This window comes from Choloepus didactylus, chromosome 7 (genome assembly GCF_015220235.1).
Source record: "Choloepus didactylus isolate mChoDid1 chromosome 7, mChoDid1.pri, whole genome shotgun sequence".
Classification (NCBI taxonomy): Eukaryota; Metazoa; Chordata; class Mammalia; order Pilosa; family Megalonychidae; genus Choloepus; species Choloepus didactylus.
Genome location: NC_051313.1, coordinates 44,841,931 through 44,863,538, shown reverse-complemented (window position 1 = coordinate 44,863,538; position 21,608 = coordinate 44,841,931). Strand labels below are relative to the sequence as shown.

Here is a 21,608-nt window from a genome sequence, read left to right as displayed (position 1 = left end):
TCTAAGGGTGGCACTAGACCAAATTTTGAACTTGACAGGATTTGTCTCTGCCTTCTTTCTGTTTCAAGCAGCTCCGTGATGAGGCCCTCCCCCAAGCTCTGTCAGGGTTTACACGTGCGAGTGACCTGGCAGTGTTGATCTGCTGTCTCTCTCTTGTCACCTGTTTAAGATGTTTTCTTTAATTATGAGCTGTAAGAGTGTCCTCTAAGAAAGAGATTTCAAGCATTAGCCAGTAGGTGGGGGAAGATTTGTGTGCTTTTGTTGGACTTTTTTGTTTTGTTTTACTTGGTGGCCCGTGTGGAGTGGTGGGGAGGTAAGGATGAGTTGGAGCATTTCCAGAAATGCCATCCTAGGCCTGGGTCAGTGTGTGTGTGTGTGTGTGTGTGCGCGCGCGCGGAGACGCAGCCGTTTCACGAGGCCCTAAGGAAGCCCTGGAAGCTGGGGCAAGGAATAAATCTTCAGTAGTTAACAGCAAGCATGCCACAAGGAATAAGGGCTTTTAGGCTTCTGAAGTCTTCCTGCCCTATGTCCTGGGAAGTTTTTTCCTTTACTTCTCAACTCGTGAAGTAGATTTACCACTTCTGCATCTAAAATGGATTTCCAGAAAGGTGCTCTTTTACCAGAACTTGACTGTGTGGCCCAAAGGGTCACCTGGTGAGAATGAGTCCGAGCCCACTTCCTTGGCCGTTGATGCTCCAGAAACCAACATCTGTTTCGAGGAAAGACACAAATTTGAGCCTCGTTTGGTAGATGTGAATAGGAAAGGCTTCTAGTAAAGTGATAGCGCTCTCAATGAAAATGAGATCTAAAATCCCTTTGCTAATGGTTTCCATGCTTGCTGTTTTTCATCCATTGCCAAGTTCATGGTTCCATCCTACCTTCTTATTAAGAAACTAATGCTCTTTCTTCCTGGACACTCAACGCCACTTGATTTTTTTTTTTTTTCCTTTTTAATGTTTCTTTAAATTCACTGTGTCAAGAATTTGAAATGATGCCAATATGTGACTAGCGAGGAGTTAAGCACACCAGAATCTTTTTGTCGTAAAAAGTGTCAAATGGGGCTGGTTGCACTCCTAAATTCTACAGAACCATTGTAATAATAATTTTTCAAAACAAAGCCCAACAAGATCCACAGTGTAAAACTTACTACCTTAAATCATAGTTCTTTACTTAGAAAAGCATATCTTTTATTCCTTGAGAGTTACGTATCTTGGAAACACTTGTGGACTTGGCTGTTAATGGAACATTACATGAAAAGGTATTGTCCACCATGATTCCAAGTCCACCAGGTAAAAGTCCACACTGTTGGGTCGAGGCTCTGTGCAGTTGTTTGTCAGGCAAGGCAAGACCAAAGAAGTCACCTTTTTCTGAGTCTTTCCTCAACAAAATAAAAGATCTGTGCAGAAATTACGCATTCAGTTCCCCACTGTAGGGTAATAAACAGAGTCTACAGTTTCCGTAGGAGTATATGGGCCAATTTCCAGATATTTTTTTCCTTGGGGGAATGAAATCAATTTAAGTCCCATAAGGTGGTATAAGTGAGCTTATTCTTTCATGTGCGATGACTTCCAATATCATCTTTAAAAGGAGATAATGGGGAAAGGCCAGAATGGAGGAATAAAATTAATTAAAGGCACTTGGTGAAGAGTTTCTAATGTAAAACCAGGCCTCTAGGATAACCTGGTCTGTACTAGAGAGGGCACTAGCTAAAAGGATTAACGAATAGGAGAGAATAAGTATGTAGACATACTTCAACCAATCCAGAAGACACTTCTGTTTCCTTTAAGATACCATAGAGTTCTTTGTCCATAGTATGTCCATTTCATCATCAGCTTCTGACCAGAAATCAGGTCACTGAGCATTAGCTACCTCATTAGGAGTCCATTTCTGAGCACAGAGCAACTGCAAGAAGCTGCAAGAAGCCTTCCTTCTCATCCCTTTTCAAACTTCAAATCCTCAGAGCTCTCAAGTCTCTTTACTCCAAGTTCTACTGACAACTGCTCCCTACATAAGTGAGAAGTGATTTTAATCTCAATAGAGCCTTAATCATGCAATTCAGGCAAAAATTCAGTAAGATTCCAACGAGTTATTTTTAATCTGATTTATGCAAATACTGTCCACTGCCCAATTTCACAGATAAACTAAGGAACCCTCTCCTAGTTTGTTCTTCCTTCCAGGTTTGGCAAGTAATAAACCAGAGTTGATGACATACAAATTTCCTTCTCTTTGAATTTAAGATAAACGCTTTTATTTTGCATAAGTGTGAATGTAAGTCATATTGTACTTTTCCCCTCTACCCATCAAAAAAGAAAGAGGAAGTGACAGATAAATGCCAATGGGCAATTTTGATAAATTCTTCAGCGTTTTTAACAAAAGCGGGTTAAGGAATTGTGGCAATACCCCCCATCTTAAGGTATCTAAAGGACTCACCTTAGATCATGGTAACCAGCAGTTCTCCACTATCAGTGAGGGCCAGAACAAAGGAAATGAAATTGCATATAGCACAAGGGGCTTTGTCTTAAACAAAAGACTAATGCCCTCCTTCAGCATTTGTAATACATTGGACTCCTTTCCATGGGAGGGAGGAGAGTCTCCTTTGTAGGGCTTAGAGACGATCATGAACAAGATGCTATGGCAAGCCTTTCCTGGGTCTTTAATTCAAAGATTTCTATTAACCTTGAAAATGATAATACACCTGGGAACAAGACAGATGAAAGGCTTTGACAAGAAAATTTAAGTTTCCTTTATCTTCCCTCCCAGGGGATGCTATACATATACATATATGTATTTGTATTTATATTTACATGGAAGACAGATGTGCAGAGCCTAATTCTGAGGCAGTATCCATAGTACCATAAAATGAATTGTGCTGCACAGTTCACAAAATGTTTGAAAAGATAACCCATGTTTGGGTTCCCAGGAATTCTGAAAGGGGATGGAAAATGAGACATGGCAAGACTCTCACCAAGCATTGCACCTGGCCCTCTGCAAAGCCACTCACAGGCTGGTAGCCTTTCAGTGCAGTGATTACCTGGGAAAAGAAGAGCCCATCCCCACCTTCTTCCACCAGCACAGTGCTCCTCGTCCACACAGGCAAAGGAAGCAAGATGCATCCTCATCCCCTTCCATGTAACCAGCCCTTCCTTGCTTTCCTGATTTTAGGACAAGTAACCTGACAGTGATTCCATGTGAGAACAACTAACTGAGAAGCATTAATGATTTCAACTCCTTCTTGCATGGCTCTCAGGGCCCAAGGTTAAAAATAAACCCCAGATGTGAACTGAAATCGTGGGCACCGGCTTTCTTGGAAAGAGCCGTGAACCAAGAGTTGGAACTCAGCTCTGGTCCTGGTTCAGTGCATAGTCAACTGTTTGCTCTCGAGAAAGTCCTGAAACCTCCCTGGGCCTCAGTTTCCTGATCCATAAAACGATGGCATCATTCCTGGTTTGTCTTCCAGCTCTTTCGGAAGTCTTACACCTCTTAATATGCTCTTTGGGGAGCCTTATATCTCTTAATATGCTCAGATTCTCTTGTTTTCTCTTATTTCCTTCTGGGCTGTTTTCCTTGGAACTCTGGTTGTTGTTATAGGCAGATATTTGTACTTTAGAGAGCAGATGTCAGAGAAAATGGAACTGAGGGACAGGCCTGTATGGAAACCAGTATTGTGGCTTCTTTAGGCAAAAGAGGGTGGGTTTGCAGAGGTCCTGATAATTTGTGAGAACTGTGAACTTTCTCCAGGAATTCATATGCTCACCTGAAAGGAATCAGGATTATTTTAATGGAAATAATCGGTTGTGCTTAAATTAAACTTCTGCTGAAGTACCACAAATTCTGGGATGTTTGGTTTAATGGGTTTTGGGCTTTTTGACTTTTGTTTTTCTTTTAAAGCAAAGGCATACTTGTAAGATGGTTTAAGTTTGTTGCCACAGAAAGGAAAGAGGAACAAAAATACTGGTGGCTAAAGAAGAGAATGAGTTAATAACTAAGAACCAAAGGAGACGTTGAAAGGACACATTTCAGTTAGTAAAGCAATCAAAACCTCGATGCTGTTTTAACGGTTCAAGGTTTTAAAAAGAGAATAAAGAAAAATTAACCAGAAAGAGGGAGGAGGAGGAGAGAGGGAAAGGTTAAGCCAAGATAGAAACTGTGAGTAGATAGATGTGAAAGGGGTTGAAAATAAGTGAAAAGTGAAAAATTGCTTTATGAATAAACCGTTAAAAAATAGTGAGTGAAAAAGCAATCGTGCTTCCAGTTATTACTGAGTCACGAGCTCGTGGAAGCCGGAGCCTGACCCCAGCAGCAACTCGGCGCTTAACCTACATTGCAGCAGTTGGTGCACGGCAGTTCCTGTGGGCGGACACCATTCTCTACTTGAGTGTTCAGTTTCACTGTGATCACCCTCGATCTCAGGCGCATGTGGACCATTTTACCGCCTGGAACACAAAAAGCATGGCCTGGTCATCTCTTCGGCCCACTGACACTGCAAGGCAGGTGACGTCCTCCCAGGGACAAAAAAGACACAGGCAGACCAAGGAGTGAGGGAGAGGGACAGGTGAGCGAGCCTGCGAGAAGGAGAAGTCTGGAAGTGAGTGAGGGCTGAAGCCATGGCTTGCCTCTGCCTTCTTCTGAAAATGAGAAGATGGGGTCTAGCATGTGGGAATCGCTCTGATTCCGTACATGATGTTCCTTGTCATCCCCTGGTAGTGTGTGCCCACGGGAGCACGGTGGCCCTCTGACTAGTGTCTTCCATGCTAAGAGCTGACAAAATCCCTTTCTCAAGCAGAACTCCTGCCTCAGGCCTAGCAAATGGATCGCCAATCGTCGTAGTGGTCCCCACACCCCTTTGCCTATGATTGAGGAAGTGCAAGGAGCACTGGGAAGCCGCCTGGTTCCCCAGGGTGCCTCTGCCCTCCGAGGCTCTAGGAAGAGTCATGAAGGGATGAAAGCGCTCAGGCATCCACCAGGGGATGGGAGAACCTTCACAGGAGTGGCTTCTACCAAGTGGTGCGAACCATTTCCAAAGCTGCAGGCTTGTTCCCACTTACTGACCTGCCTACACTCAGTTACTTTTGACTATCTGCTTTAATAGAAAGGAGTTGGGAATTGGGTGGTCACAAATTCCAAAATTATTGGCTTTGGAGTGCTTTCTGTGCACTCTGTTGGTAAGCATTGGCCCTCCCCGAGTACACCCTCATCTCTGCAGCAGAGTCTGGGGGGCAGGCAGCCCTCCACTGTACTAGGGGCTGGGGACACCGGCCCAGGGCAACACTTGATGCAGGTGGCCCACGGAGCAGATAACCCATGCACACAGTTGGCTGCACAATCAAAGAATGAGGTCCAGTTTTAATAACTCTGTTTCATTCTTAATAACCAGGGTCATTAGTTCTGTACATCTGTACATGTAGTTCTGTACATCTGGCCAATGGGGCCAAGGTTTTCCTCCAAGCCCCACAGAGATCTTGGTATGTGCTCTTGCTGTTACTGCAAGAGGTGTATGGCCTTGTGCAGGTGGGAAAGTTGAAGGCTTTCCTCCTCGAGTTTCTGCATGAAGGAGGTAGAAAGGGTTGAACTTTATCTCAATCCCATCAAAATGGGAAAATCAAGTCATGGAAGGTCAAGGGAGATGCCCAAGCCACCTAACAAGTCCATGGTGGAACTGGAAACCAAAGCCGAACTTCTTGACTCGGGGCTTCCTACACGAGCTGATTAACAATGCTCCTTCCCATTGCCAAGATGGGCAGGGCCCAAGGGTGTCACTGGCAGGCTGGTACTTAAGGCCAGCCTGCCCAAACAGCAGAGTTTTGTTTTCTTTTTTTTTTTCCTGGTTCAAAATCAAAAATTTTATTTTATTTTACTTTACTTTCTATTTTATTTTTATTTTACTTTTTTATTTTTAGTTAGATTGTGTTATTTATTTATTTATTTTACCACATCACACTAATTTTAAGGGAAAAATTGGATTCACCTTCACAGTTGGAGACAAGGATATTTGAATGGTACAGATGATGTTTTGGACTAACTCTGGATAACTAAATGATGGAAGGAGAATTACTACATTTGAATTGCCCTATTCAGACTACTGTCACTGCTCTAGAACTTTGCTATAGCTTGATATGTCATAACAAGCTTTAGTTGACTGAGATATTCAGACCACGGCTCCATTTCCCAGAAACAATTTGTAAAGATTTCTCACGGATTACTGACAGAAGTTTCTAAATGGTGATTGAGCTTTTGTTTAGTGTTTGTTTTGTTTTGTTTAACTTCTTACTTCTTAATCACTGGCCCTGGAGTCAAGTTCATTTAAAGCCACAAAATTCCCTTTCTCCTTTTATCCTTAAGTTTAAATATACTTACTCTACTCTTGAAGTTCATTTCCAAACAGCCGAGTTTTATGGCCTTAAATTACTGCCTTTTGTCTTGTCAGAAGCCTGACTCTTAACTAGTTCTGCAGACATTCCAGTAAAGGGGGGAGGAGATGGGGAGTCTTGGAGAACCCTGGCCTGCTGCGGCCCATGGTTATTTTGAATCCATCCTACTTCTACCTCCACCCACACAGCCGTTCATGTCTCTGAACTGAGCTCACTCCAGCTGCCCCTTTATTGAAAGGGTTCCACCGCTCTGGGGGTGGCCAGTTCCCCCACGAAGTGCCAGATTGAGGTGGCATCTCCGTGCGTTTTAGCAGAAAGGCGCTCGTTCAGCTTCAGTGATTCTGCGTCAGTCTTGGTCAGCAGTGGACCGCACCGGAAACTGAGGCACAGCGCTAACCCCGCCTCGTCAGAGCAGCTTCAGAGACCTGATAACTGCAGCTAAAGGTGCCAGTGATCCTCAGAGAGAAGACACTGGGCAATTGCAAAAATTCAGATGCTATTTCAGATAAACTGGTTTTATCATGACCATGATAGGTGTGTGTTTTCTACAAAGAAGAAATGTATAAATGGACATACTTTCTGCTTCAAGTGCACATAAAAAAGAAAAAAAACTTGCTTCTGCATTTGAGGAGGTATGCTTTCTGTTTTAAATATTGCCCATATACAGTTTATCAATGTACCTGGAGGTAGAGATGAAAGTTGAGAAAGGGCAGTCTGTTCTAGATTTTCCTTCCCCCTAGGCAATATAATCCCATCAGGCAGTATTCCGCTAAGAATTATCTGAAGACTTTCAGTATGCCCACCTGTTATACAGCTTTTGCAACCAACAGAAACCCTAGAGGATTTATAGTTGTATTGCTTCAAATCGGTAGTTTTTGTCTTTTCTAGTTTTGACCTACATGTGGGTTACAGACTGAAAATTACATTATCCAAAGCAAACCATTCAGTCCATCTTAGATAGGTTACAGCTGTTTCAATCCTCTCTCCAACCTTAACGTAATAACTTAATATGTTATTACTTATCTATAGCCTGAAGAAAGATGCTCTTAAGAGGATTGGTGGAAAAAAATGAGAGAGACAGGAAGGAGGGAAGGAAGGGAGGAAGGAAGGAAGGAAGAGAGGAAGGAAGGAAGGGAGGAAGGAAGGAGGAAAGGAAAGAAAGAAGCTTCTAAAGCCAGCTATATAACTTAGAAATGAGAGAGGCTTCCTTCAATTCAGGTTTGAATCTTGTTCAAATCACAGAAATGAGAAACTAAAAGTGACAGAATGGAAATGAATGCTTGCTGGTAGAGACTCTCAACCCCATCTTGCCTTCCTTCTCTCTCTGGGCTTTGCTGAAGGCCATTGCGCTCCTGGGCTTCTCCAGATGAAGAGGCATATATTTTTGAAAGACAAAAAAAAAAAAACGCGCGCGTGCGCGCGCACACACACACACACACAGGGTAAAGTCTGCACTGAAGGTGTGCACACTTCCTTCCGTGCTGGGTTTTTCTCCCTTCTAAGGGCTGTTTGAAAGTTTTTCCTGTGCTTCTAACTGAGCAGAAACCACATCATGCCTTTTGTCATCATCTTTGCTCACCACTGGAGACCCTGGTGGTTAGAGAGGGAAAGTCCCTTTCAATGGTGCAAGTGGAGGCAGTAGGTGTGGGGGGCCCAGGGGGTGGTGGTGGGGAGAAGGGAGGGGAGATATCCCTGAGCTTACCTCTCTGGCTTAGACGGCGAACCCATCCCAGCTGGGCTCTCCAATCCTTACAGCAGCAAAGCATATCTTTCTGGCAGTCTACTGTGCCCCAGGTCATCTTGGGGTGCTAGGGGAAGAGATCATTAAACAAAGGAAAGAACATCCACTTCAGGAAGCTCCATGTTTCCAGGAGGCCCAAAGAGGGCCACGATGACCTCTGGCGTAGCCTGAGAATGCCTTATACCTGTCTGCTTAGCATTTGTACCCAACGGGGATTGGAAGGAAAAACGAGGCTTTGGTGCATGGCTGTATATCTGGGTTGAGCCTTTTTAGGGCAGATTCTGTACTGACACTTCTTGATCATGCTACTAATCATGAATGCTTTTCTTCACTGAAGTCTCTAAACTTGACTTCCATGCTAAGACCTGATCTGGGTTCACTCACGAGCTGACCAGTTTGGGGAGCAGTTCAAATTCACTCTGCCATGAATATTCATTCCTCGCTGTGGATCACGTTCACAAATGCATGTCCCCAATAACTCCGGCTGGGCTTCGGCAAGTTTATGGAGTTGTTATTTGCACCATGGAATGAGTCAGGAATGAAAATAGCAATCAACTCCTTAAGTGTTTACAAGCCTCCTGGGCTGTTGCACATGTAATTTAGAGCTGCCATCTTGTCTCCTTCTCTCTGTCAGTGGAATGGAATGTCCTCCCCAGCAACCTGGCGGCTGTCGGAGTGTGGGGAGGGGAAGGCCCCTTGCCTCGAATTTTCCACGTGAGCCTTGGCTGACGTCCTCTTCGGTACCGGGTGGTTTGGGTTCTCGTGCTTCGGCCACACTTCCTCATACAAGTCACTCCTAAACAAATCCTCCCTGCAGGTTGTAATTGGAAGCAGAGCAGGACAGGTAAGCAGGTACTCTCACCCAATCAGCACAATCAATTTGTCATTCCCTGAAAATAGAGTCGTCCCTCCGGTCTGTCCAGTCCCGCCCCTGGCGAGGCGCTGGGTTGGTGGGGATGGCGAGGAAGGCCCTGGCGCCTCTGAGCAAAGCCACGTTCCAGGGCGGAGTGGCTCCTCCACATCCACCACACACTCGGGCGGGTCGGCCTCGTGCCTGCAGCCACCCTTGAAGTGTTGTTGTTACACAACAGTCATGAACTCTGGAATGTCTCTGGTCATTTACAGTGTGACTCTGTCACTCCATAAATGACACTGTCAAGCTTCAAGGCCCAGAATGAGGTCGGCTTGTTTTTCTCTTGTCCAGAACAAAGCTTCCAAGCGTTTACGACGTACTTCTCACTCGGAGACTCCTAAGAGAATAGAAATGTAAGGAAAATAAAATTCAGAAATAGGTTACAAATCACAACTCAGTAGTCTTAAAGACTCTTAAAAACACACTGAACAATTTGACCATACCATTTGCAGATAAGAAGCTTTCTAGAAATTAGCGGGGCATTTCTTAGAGTCACTTTTTGTCGTCTCTCATTCTTGCCTTGACTTTTTTCCTTCTTTGGTTCATTTCCTTCAAAAGATAAATAAAGAGAGCAAGAGATTAAGGTTCCAAAGAGCATATGATTCATGAGTCATGTCTATTTTTTCTCTACAGTATTCATTTTAAATGGCATTGTTCCAACAGAAGAAACAGAAAGTAAAAATGTACCTTAAATACTAATTTTGGTGCTGCTATAATACATCAATAATTATGAAAATAATACCTCACATTTGATTTATACTCTATAAGTTACTATGCTCTGTCACAGTCACTATCTCATTTTATCTTCACAAATAGCCTGTGAGTTAGGTTTTGTTATCCCCATTTTACATACAAGGAAACAGAGACTGAGAGAAGTTAAATAAATGACAGCATGCGGGGCAAAAAACCTTAGCCCAGTGCACATGGGAAGTATTCCACATTAAGTCGCTTGCTAAATGTCACACCACCTTGTCCCATTCCATGGCCACTGCCCCCTCCACTTCACCATAGCAGCTTTAGGCCACAAAATGCACAGATCTTTAAAAACAGATATAGTTTTTAACATATACTGGAACCTACACTTTATTATGTACTAGCTGTAGAGTTAAGAGAGTTGAGGATTTGCTAAGTGGATTGCACATAATCTTGTGTTCTTTTCACCCATTTTCCTCCAAGAAAAAAATGCTTAGAAAATCCTCCCCACTGTCCCTCTTATTTTTAAATCATTCCTTCAGGTAGGTTAGTTCAATACATGGATCTTGAGATGCTTTTATTTTTTCATCTAAAGTTGGGTTTTCATTCTAATAATGAAAGAAAAAAGCCAGCATGTTTACTCACTCATTCACTCATTTTCATTCACTGAACTTTTACCGGGCTAGGCCCAAGGCGAGGGTCAATTATGAATCAGACCAGGACACCGCTCTCAAAGTTACTCCTCTCAGGAGGGAGAAAACTATGTACAATTGGAATAACGCCATTGACCTCTTTTAAATAAATCATTTCTATCAATATCTGCTAAGAGGAATCAAACTGAACTATAAATGCTAATACTGACTTTTATTTTGTGGCCTTTCATTTTACAAGTGTTTGGGGTAACCCTTGCATATAATTAATTCACCTTTGGCTCAAAAACAATATTTAAGAACAGTGTACATTCTGACTATATTTGGGTTTGGATAGAGAATTCCATGTTCCTCTTGTGATATTTATACTAGCTACCCTGGGGCAATGCTAGAATAGAATGTCAACAACAACATTGTTAAATCTGGCTATGTCCTGCATTGAGATTTTAAGTTGTTACAAATTGATGACAGTTCAGGATTAGGTGACTAGTTCCTTGCAATAGGACTAAATATCATTTCTATGTAGATCTTCAGAAACATGACTTTCTGAATAAGACCATACATAAACAAACAAAAAATTCTTCAAGTTATTGTTGTCAACATTATACACAACAGTGTATGCTGAGATAACCTAGGTTTTAACTTTGACCCAAGCAATCATTTCATAAGGACACATAAACCATGTAAAGTCATTATTTCATTTTGAAAGAATGCATTCCCAGAACAAGAGTAATAATGGGGTGGGGGGATGCCAGCACCATGAAATGTAAAGAACACCATCCTGGGGAGCAGGTTGGGGGAACAGGTGATCCAGAGACCCGGGCTTGTTCCTAGTTTGGCCAGCTGGGTGACACTGGCAAGACATGTAACCTCTCTAGGTCTGTTTCCACATCTGCAAAATGAAGCAGTTCAACAAGATGAACTCTGAGACCATTTCTACAAATCAATGAGTGTAAAAGCTTGATGCTCATTGTATTAACATTAAAAGTTCATGTTGAAACATCAGCTGGTTCTAGCCACTCTGCCCAGAAAGGTGTTTTGGTCGCAGTGGCAAAGAAAAAACAGGGTGGAGTTGCCCTGCAGGTCTTGGCTCAGAGCTTTGGGCAGTACTGGTGACTCAGCACCTGGCTGTCTGCCCTCTGGGTCAGAGCAGCAGGTCCCCAGTTGGGCCTTGTTGTGATGGGGCACCAGCACTTTGGGGTGAGGCAGGTCCTTGAAATGTGGACCATTTACGGCCACTCAGATTCCAGGACACTACTCAAGCTTAGGAGTGTCATCCTCCATCCCTCATCAAACTGCCACCCTGGATAATTATGCTCCTCAAATTATTCTCCCATTTCAGTGCGAGGTGGCATTCACACTGCCTGCTCCCTGGTGTTGTGTAGTTGGCTTGTTGTTTACCAACCCACAAATGTGATGAAAGGGCTTTCACGGACAAGGGGTGGAAAGAAGAGTGATCAGGTTATTCTTCCTAAACCTAAAAGACCTACTCCATCAGGTCGCTAAAGAGAAAAATAGAGAAAAAACAAGGAAAATAAGCAACCCAACACTCTTGCTAATCTGAGGGCAGAGGAAACGTCCTACCTCAAAAAAGAAAATGGTGTCAACACTTGAGTTACTCTAGGGAGGGGTCTTAGAAATCCTAGAAAAGTTTCGAAAAGATTAACACAACACTTAGCTGTATGGAAAACTGTGTTTGTTTTTAACGGTAATAAATTGTGAAACTACAAAGCTAGACGATCCTTAAGCTATGAGACGTCGACATGATTTTTTTGCGATCAACCAGTCAGAACACACATTTCGAACTACCAGATGGTAATGAGTGTTCATTAAACAGCATGAAAACAACACCCACCTTGTTTGTTAACAAAAGGCCATTCTCTTCATTTATCACCAACGACAGCTGATGTGGGGACAATTAAGGTCATCTACCGATTCCCTCTTTTTCCTCATTTATTCCAGAGCTGTCATATGGTCTGAGCGTAATTTTTCCTCCTCCTGCTTTGTTCTCCTTCTTCTTCTCTTCCTTCTACTTTTTTTTATCTTCCTCTGGGCTGATCTAGATACTCTACTTTGAGGAAATGTCTCCCCATTGGCCAGTCAGGCACTTTGGGTCATGCTTAACTTTTCCAGGTCACTGGGACACCGTTTTGTGAACTGGAATCAACACTTAACTAAATGGAATTCTGATGGCCAGAGACATCTGCTGCTCCCAAGAGGACAGATTTTTTTTTCCAGAAGAATTGTTTACTCACCCTGCACGGCTAGCCAACTGAATTCTCTCTTCTAAGCGTGTGTATAAATGTTGGAAAAACTCAACTTTTGGAACATATTGTAAATATCTGCTTTTATTTTCCCCCCAAATTTCAAATTTTATTACAAAGTAACAGGAACCAAAACAGTGTGTTACTGGCATAAAGACAGACATGCAGATAAACTAAATAAAATTGAAGTCCAGAAATAGACCCATCTATCTTTGGCCAATTGATATTCTTTTTTTACTTTTAAATTTTTGTAACTAAAGTTTTTTATTAGAAAAGTTGTGGGTTTATAGAACAATCATGCATAAATTCAGGATTCCCATATATCATCCTGATATTTTCTATAAAAAGTTTTATTCATACACCATACAATCCATCCAAAGTATACAATCAAAGACTCTCAGAATAATCACAGAGTTGTGCATTCATCACCACAGTCAATTTGAGAACATTCTCATTGCTCAACAAAAAGAAAATCCCATACTCCTTATGCTTCCCTATTGTTGAGACTTAGCATTGGTATAGGCCCTTTGTTACAACTGATGCCAGAATATTACAATGTAACTGTTAACTATAGTCCATAGTTTGCATTAGTTGTATTTTCCCCCATATACCACCATAATATTAACACCATGTATTAGTGACATACATTTGTTCTAGTTCATGTAAGAACATTCTTATATTTATACTATTAACCACAGTCATTGTCCACAATAGGGTTCACTATGTTACACAGTCCCGTATTTTATCCTCTAGCTTTCCTTCTAGTGACATACACAACCCTTAAACTTCCCGTTTCAACCATAATTTCACCCATATTTCAGTGCTGTGAGTTACCCTTACATAATGGGCTACCATTACCTCTATCCATTTCCAAATATTTATAATCAACATTATTAAAAATTCTGTACAAACTAAGCATCAGCACCCCATTCTCTACCCTCTTTCTATCTCCTGGTAACCTATACTCCAGATTTTAGCTCCAAAAGTTTGCTCATTATAATTAGCTCATATTAGTGACACCATATAATATTCATCCTTTTGTGTCTGGCTTGCTTCACTCAACATAATGCCCTCATAGTTTCATCCATGTTGTCACATGCATCAGGACTTCATTTCTTCTTACAGCTGAATAATATTCCACTGTATCTATATGCCACATTTTATTTATCCATTCATCAGTTGGTGGACATGGGTTGTTTCAATCTTTTGGCAATTGTATATAATGCCACTATGAACATCCGTGTGCAAATGTTTGTTTGCATCCCTGCTTTCTGTTCTTCTGAGTATATACTAGTAGTGGGATTGCCTGATCATATGGCAATTCTGTACTTAGCTTCCTGAGGGACCACCAAACTGTTCCACAGTGGCCACACCATTCCACATCCCCACCAGCAGTGAGTAAGTGTTCCCATTTCTCCACATCCTCTCCAACACCTGTAACTTTCTGCTTTTTTGATACTGGCCATTCTAGTAAGTGTGAAATGATACCTCATTGTGGTTTTGATTTGCATTTCCCAAAGAGCTAGTGATTTTGAGCATCTATTCACGTGCTTTTAGCCATTTGTCTTTCCTTTTTGGGAAAGTGTCTATTCAGCCCTTTTGACTATTTTTGAATTGGGTCATTTGTCTTTTTATTGTTGAGTTGTAGGATTTCTTTATATATTCTGGATATTAAACCCTTATCAGGTATGTGGTTTTCAAATATTTTCTCCTATTGAGTAGGCTCCTTTTCACTTTCTCGACAAAGTCCCTTGACACACAAAAGTATTCAGTTTTGAGGTAGTCCTATTTGTCTATTATTTCTTTTTTTGCTTGTGCTTTGGGTATAAAGTCTAAGAAATCATCTCCTACCACCAGAACTTGAAGATGCTTCCCTACATTTTCGTCTAGGAGTTTTATAGTCCTGGCTCTTACATTTAGGTCTTTGACCCATTTTGAGTTAATTTTTGTATAAGGTGTGAGATAGGGGTCCTATTTCATTCTTTTGCATATGGCTATCCAGTTCTCCCAGCACCATTTGTCGAAGAGACTGTTCCATCCTAGGCTTGTCAAAAATCAATTGACCCATGGTGTGTGAATAAAACTGTTCAAAAAACAAACAGAAAACTACAAGTGCTGGAGAGGATGTGGAGAAATAGGTACACTTATTCACTGTTGGTGTAAGTGGAATGGTCAGCTGCTCTGGAAGGCGGTTTGGCAGTTCCTCAGGAAGCAAAGTATAAAACTGCTATATGATCTGGTAATCCAGTTACTAGGTATAGATTCAGAAGAACTGAAAGCAGGGGCATGAACAGATGTTAGCACACTGATGTTTGTTGCGGCATTATTCACGGTTGCCAATGGATGGAGGTGGCCCGGGTGTCCCTCGACTGATGAGTGGATGGGTGAACTGTGGTGTATACGTATGATGGGATGTTGTGCAGCTGTAGGAAGGAATGAAGTTGCGATGCATGCAAGAATGTGGATGAACCTTGAGGACATTACATTGAGCAAAATAAGCCAGAAACTAAAGGACAAGTCTTGTATGGTCTCACTAATATGAACTAACTATAATGAGCAAATTCTGGGAATTAAATTCAAGAGCATAGGTTATCAGGAGATAGAAAGAGGGTAGAGATTGGGCAATTGATGCTTAAGGAGAACAGAATGCTTGATAAGGTCGATTGTAAGTGTTCGGAAATGGATAGCACAGTACCATGTGATGGTACAGTACAATACTGTAAGTGTAATTAACAAAGCTGAGTGTGAATATGGTTGAAAGAGGAAGGCTAGGGTCATGTATGTCACCAGAAGGAAAGCTAGAGGATAAAAACCGGTACTGTGTAACTTAGTGAAACCTAGAGTGGACAATAACAGTGGTTAATTTTACAAATATAAGAAAGTTCTTACATGAACTAGAACAAACATACATCACTATTATAGGTGTTAATAATAAGGTGGTATATAGGAAAAAATAAAATTAAAGCAAACTAAAACTAAGGTCTATAGTTAGCAGTAACATTGTAATTTTCTTTCATTAATTGTACCAAAGGCACTATACCAAAGCTAAATATCAATAATAGGAGGATAAGGGGTATGGGATTTTTTTTGGGGGGGGGGGAAGAAATGAGAATGTTCTCATATTGACTGTGGTGGTGAATGCATAAGTGTATGATTATCCCAAGAGCTATTGATTGTACACTTAGGATGAATTATATGGTGTTTGAATAAAACTGTTTAAATTTTTTTAAAATGCAAGCTACATAAGTGTACAATTTTTATAAAGATATACACTCAGCAATCACCAACCCAATCAAGCATATCCATCAACAATAAATGTTTCTTCATGCCACCACCTAGTCAATATCACCAGGTTCCTGGCCCTAGGCAACCACTGGTTTACTTCTATCACTGTAGATTAGATTTGTATTTTCTAAAGTCACATATACATGGAATTATATTAATCATATAATATGTATTCTTTATGTTTCGCTTCTTTCACTCGATGCAACACTTTGGATCTTAATTCATATTATTGGATGTTTTTGTCTAAAGAAAAAAGAGTTATGAGTTAAACGTTCCCATATAAATGGATTTATCAAAGGGCAAGGTACAATTTGAAATGGATCTTTGCCATTCATATAAGTAAATTTAAAAGATAAAGCAATGACACCAAAAAAAAAAAAAAATTGACCATAGATGTGAGGGTCTATTGCTAAACTCTCAATTCAATTTCATTGATCAATATATCTATCTTTATGCCAATATCATGCTGTTTTGGTCACTATAGCTTTGTAATATGCTTTAAAGTCAGGAAGCATGAGTCCTTCCACTTCATTTTTCTTTCTCAAGATGTTTTTGGCTATTTGGGGCCCCTTGCCCTTCCAAATAAATTTGATGATTGGCTTTTCCTTTTCTGCAAAGTAGGCTGTTTGGAATTTTGATTGGGATTGTACTGAACTGGTAAATCAGTTTGGGTAGAACTGACATCTTAACAATATTTACTCTTCCAATCCATGAACACAGAATATCCTTCATTTCTATAGGACTCCTTTGATTTCTTTTAGCAATGTTTTGTTGCTTATTTTATTTTATTTTATCCATATTTCCTTTCACTGACTAGTTCTTTATGATTTAGGCAAGTCATTTAACCTTTGAATTACCATTTGTTTATCTCTAAAGTATCCACGGCATAATTGAGGCACTTTCATTCAACCAGCCAATATTTATGAAACTCACTCTATGTGCACAATGCTGCATTTTGCTATTAGTCTTTGGACAGCAGAAGGTCTGCTCCTCCTGTTCACTAGGTGTTTACAATCTAATTGGAAAAATAGACATTTACACATGAAAGTAAAGTTATCAACAGCAGATAATAATTCCAGGTAAGACAAAGTTGCCTGTACAAGGATATCCACTGCAGCAATGTTTGTTATAGCAACATTTGGAAAAATGTTTCATGGAAGACTGGTGAAACAATTAGTATCATCCATACAATGGACTACTAGGCGGCTATTAAAAAGAAGGAGGCAGCTCTACATGTACTTAAATGGAGAGATTCAGAGATATAGATCTAAGGGAAAAAAGCAAGTTGTGTAATAATATGGACTGTGCTACCATTTGTGAAAAGAAAAAAAAAGGAATAGGTGTGCAAATTCCTGTATATATAATGAATAGCTTTGAACAGAAACACAATGATTTGGAAAAAGTGGGTGCCTCTAGGGAAGAGACAGGAGGCTAGAAGACAGCCTGGAGAAAGACTTACTTCACCCTGAGTACCCGTGTGCATCTTTCCAATTTTCCACCGGGTACACATATTATCAAATTTTTAAATAAAACAAATAAATTTAAAAATATGCCCTAATCCTCTGGTCAACTCTCAACCACAAGGGCTGGTAAATATCAAACAAAGGGAAAATGGAGAACTTTTTTTCTGTAGAGGTCTGAGAAATGGGGCAGATGCTCCCCTGCAAGAGGTTTTGAAATTGTTCTACTGGAGGCAGGGAGTTACCTGCCCTGTCTCGGTCAAGTCAATTCCAGTTTAATGCTTCTGACATGTAGAGCAGTGTTCTGGTTTGCTAATGCTGCTGGCATACAAAATACCAGAAATGGATTGGCTTTTATAAAGGGGGTTTATTTGGTTACAGAGTTACAGTCTGAAGACCATAAAGTGTCCAAGGTAACGCATCAACAATCAGGTTCCTTCACTGAAGGATGGCCATTGGCGTCTGGAAAACTTCCATCACGTGGCTGGCGTCTGCTTGCTCCCAAATTGTGTTTCAAAATGGCATTCTCCAAAATGTTGCTCTTGGGGCGTTTTGTCCTCTCTGAGCTGCAGCTCCTCTTCAGAATGTCACTCTCAGTTGCTCTGAGGTCCTTCTGTCTGTGAACTCCTTTATAGGACTCCAGTGATCCAATCAACACCCACCCTGAATGGGCGGGGCAACACCTCCATGGAAATTATGCAATCAAACGTTTCACTCACAGTTCATTGAGTCACATCTCCTTGGAAACAAAGGATTCCAATCTAATCAACACTAAATACATCTGCCCCCACAAAATTGCATCAAACAACATGGTGTTTTGGGGGGCATAATATATTCAAACTGGTACAAGCAGGATGGAAGAAGGGATTTCTATAATACAATACTACCATTTTCACCACGATTATTCAAACAGGTGAGGGAGAGAGTTAAGTGAGGGGATTTGGGGAACCCGGAAGAGTAGGCCGGGAGTGCTGGTAACATTGAGAAGATTCTCCCTCCCTGTGCTGTCAGGGAATTGTGCGATGCTTGTAGGTGCCCTCTATCATCTGCACATGTGTGGCCAAGAAGGGGACTGGGCAGCCCTGGCTCCCGTCACAGGGAGAGGGTCACGTCTCCTTTATTCTACGTTGCCAGAGGACCATCAGTTTCGCAGACTTTGTTACCATTGGTGATAGCACTTCACAGACTAGTAGATCTCAGGAGTAGGAGGGGCTCGGGATTATCCCAGCTCTCTCAATTTAGTCAGGTCCCATGGGGAAGAGCGACCTGCCCAGGGGCACATCAGGCATCAGGTGCAGAGCTGGGACCACCCCAAGGTGTTCTAATTCTAAATCCAGTTCTTCTTTTATAAAGCTACCACACCGTCACTGTCCCCTTGGATTTTCAGAAGGGGCAATGCTAACGGTATGTGTTATTCCTCCAACACTGATCAAACACTGTGAGGACAAGCTAGATGGGGCTTCCCTGAGGCCAGGCTGCTGAGACCATTTGGAGGTGGGGGGAGAAAATGATCACACAAGCCTTTCAGCAAATGCACCCAAACCAACTCCGCCCTGAATCAAGTCCCACTTAGAAGCATCATCAAAAATCTCCACTCCAAAATTTACCCTATATCAATTTTTACCAGTGGTGGGCTATATGAAATCTGCTACAGTCTCAGATCTGGAAACTATACCATAGGAGCAAAGCAGTAAGGAAAACTGATAACTTTTGTCCCTTGTTTTTCTGTAGGAAAATAAATAAATAAATAAAACCTTCATCATTGACTAATTTTTAAAAATATATTAAAGGCCAAATGTCCACCTCAGTCTGACAGCATAGCCATGTCTGTATGAGTCCCCTTGGTCTTTGTGATCAAGTTAAATCTCTGGGCGCCAGCACCCACCGCCTGGGGTGAGCAGACACCTCATCACTCCTGGGGAATGACCTCTAGCATCTTTCTGAGTCTCACCTGAGCAGCTCCGATGTGTTTACTTTCTGTTTATTAAAAGTGAACTTCCTCTTCTTTACAATGACTTCAGGAAATGGACTCTGGATCACTTGGAGCTTATAATGAAAAGAACCAGTTTATCTTAGCCACAGCCATGAATCACTGCCTCTTCCCACCCATTTCCACAGACACCTGAGTTAATTCAGTCTCATCTAATTCCTCCAGCTGTTTTCAGTGGGATTTCCGCCACCTAGGCAGCATGAGTCAAAATGGATCATCCTCCCCATCCCACTGCATAACGAACTGAGGTATCTGTTTGGAGCTGAATGTTTACAACAATAACCACCAGCCATCTTGCTTGTCATATTCTGAAAGACCGGAAGCTTAGCAGCAGGGAGAGGGCCTCTCCATTCCTATTTAGCAGAAAGGGATCTTTATTTCTTGACTTTTCTTGATTATTGTTTGGCTTTTATCGATTGCTTCCAAAGTTGTCCCCTATGTTCAATATCCCAGATCTGGATAAATAAAAAACATGTCAGCACCTAAGCTAATCTTCATTCTTCATTTTCAGTCACAGCTCAAAGGTTTTGCAATCTGTCTTTGGAAATGACTCAACTAACAAATGGTTGAAAAACTGCACCACTAAATTAATTATGTCATGCCTTCAGGCTCTGTCCTTTCATTTATGGAATTGGTGTTTAACAACTCAAGACTGCACTTCTTTGCAGATAAGTTTGTATTTCGTGGGATCAGAAAACTAAAGAAAAAGCCTTCCAGGCACACTGATCCAAAAAGGAGGCTTCATCTCTGACCTGATCCTGATCCCCTTCATTTCTTATACTTCTCTTTGAGGCTTGCCTATATACATCAGGAAAGTGTTCCAGAAGGGGCAGCGAGTTCTTGCTGCTGCATGAATCACCTTTGAAGCACTCCCCTTGTTGGTTTTCACTATCCTCTCACTCTTTCTCTTCTATGCATTTTTATTTATTAGTTGTTAGCAGATCATTGAGTTGTAATCAGTATTTCCATTAGAGAGGGTGCTGTGCTGGTTGTGTCTACCAGTTCTGTTTGGGCAATGTTAATTTTACACACAGAACAGGCACAAATAATTCCCAACTACTCCCCATGGCTTCTTTCCTCCTTCACCATTTCTACTATTCTTATTTCTCTCTTTTTCTTTTATCTGATGCAGGAGGAAGGGGTGGGAGAAAATTTACTCTAGTTCTGATCCAGAATCAATCTTGAGTCTTGGCTGTATTCTTCTCCCTGCCTAAAAATAAGAGTCTATGTTGATCAAATGCTTTACAGAGTGAACTAATTTAATACCCAAAAATGTATCCTGGTCCCCATTTTACTGAGAAGGTGATCTGGCTTCATAATTTACTCTCTTAACACTAAGCTACCCCTGCCCGCTGCCTCTCACTAGCTATATGCTGCCTAATTGCCTTTTTTTTTTTTTGTATCCAGCAAATCTTTTATTTTTTTAATTCATTGTTATTGAGATATATTCACATACCATACAGTCATACAAAGCATACATTCAATTGTTCACAATACCATTAAATAGTTGTGCATTCATCACCAAAATTATCATTACCACACACACAAATAATAAGAATAAAAATTAAAGTGAAAAAGAACAATTAAAGTAAAAAAGAACACTGTGTTTTTGTTTGTTTGTTTGTTTGTTTTGCCCCCATTTTTCTACTCATCCATCCATACACTGGACAGAGGGGAGTATGGTCATATGGCTTTCCCAACCACAGTGTCACCCCTCATAAGCTACATTTTTATACAATTGTCTTCAAGATTCATGGGTTCTGGGTTGTAGTTTGATAGTTTCAGGTATTTATTCTAGCTATTCCAATTCATTAGAACCTAAAAAGTGTTGTCTATATTGTGCATAAGAGTGCCCATCAGAGTGACCTCTCGGCTCCTTTTGGAATCTTTCTGCCACTGAAGCTTATTTCATTTCCTTTCACATCCCCCTTTTGATCAAGAAGATGTTCTCCATCCCACAATGCTGGGTCTAGATCCCTCCCCGGGAGTCATATTCCACGTTGCCAGGGAGATTCACTCCCCTGGGTGTCAGACCCCACATAGGGAGGGCAGTGATTTCACCTGCCAAGTTGCCTTAGCTAGAGAGAGAGGGCCACATCTGAGCAACAGACATTTGGGAGGAGGCTCTTACACACCATTGTAGGCAGGCCTAGCCTCTCCTTTGCAGCAACAGTCTTGCCAGCCTCTTAGCCAACTAAACATGCACACACGCGCGCGCACATACACAACCCCAAAACTTAAATT

At 41.4% G+C, this 21,608-nt stretch overlaps 1 long non-coding RNA gene across 1 annotated transcript in view; it reads right to left on the bottom strand.

Annotated features, from left to right (window-relative positions):
* Window positions 1-2,918: 2,918 nt before the first annotated feature.
* LOC119539421 overlaps window positions 2,919-21,608 on the bottom strand; it is a 33,002-nt gene continuing 14,312 nt past the window's right edge. The window contains exons 5-7 of the long non-coding RNA XR_005217879.1: window positions 9,466-9,571; window positions 8,071-9,359; window positions 2,919-4,433 (exon numbers count right to left, since the gene is read on the bottom strand). This is a non-coding gene — a long non-coding RNA (uncharacterized LOC119539421). The remainder of the gene's footprint in view (window positions 4,434-8,070; window positions 9,360-9,465; window positions 9,572-21,608) is intronic.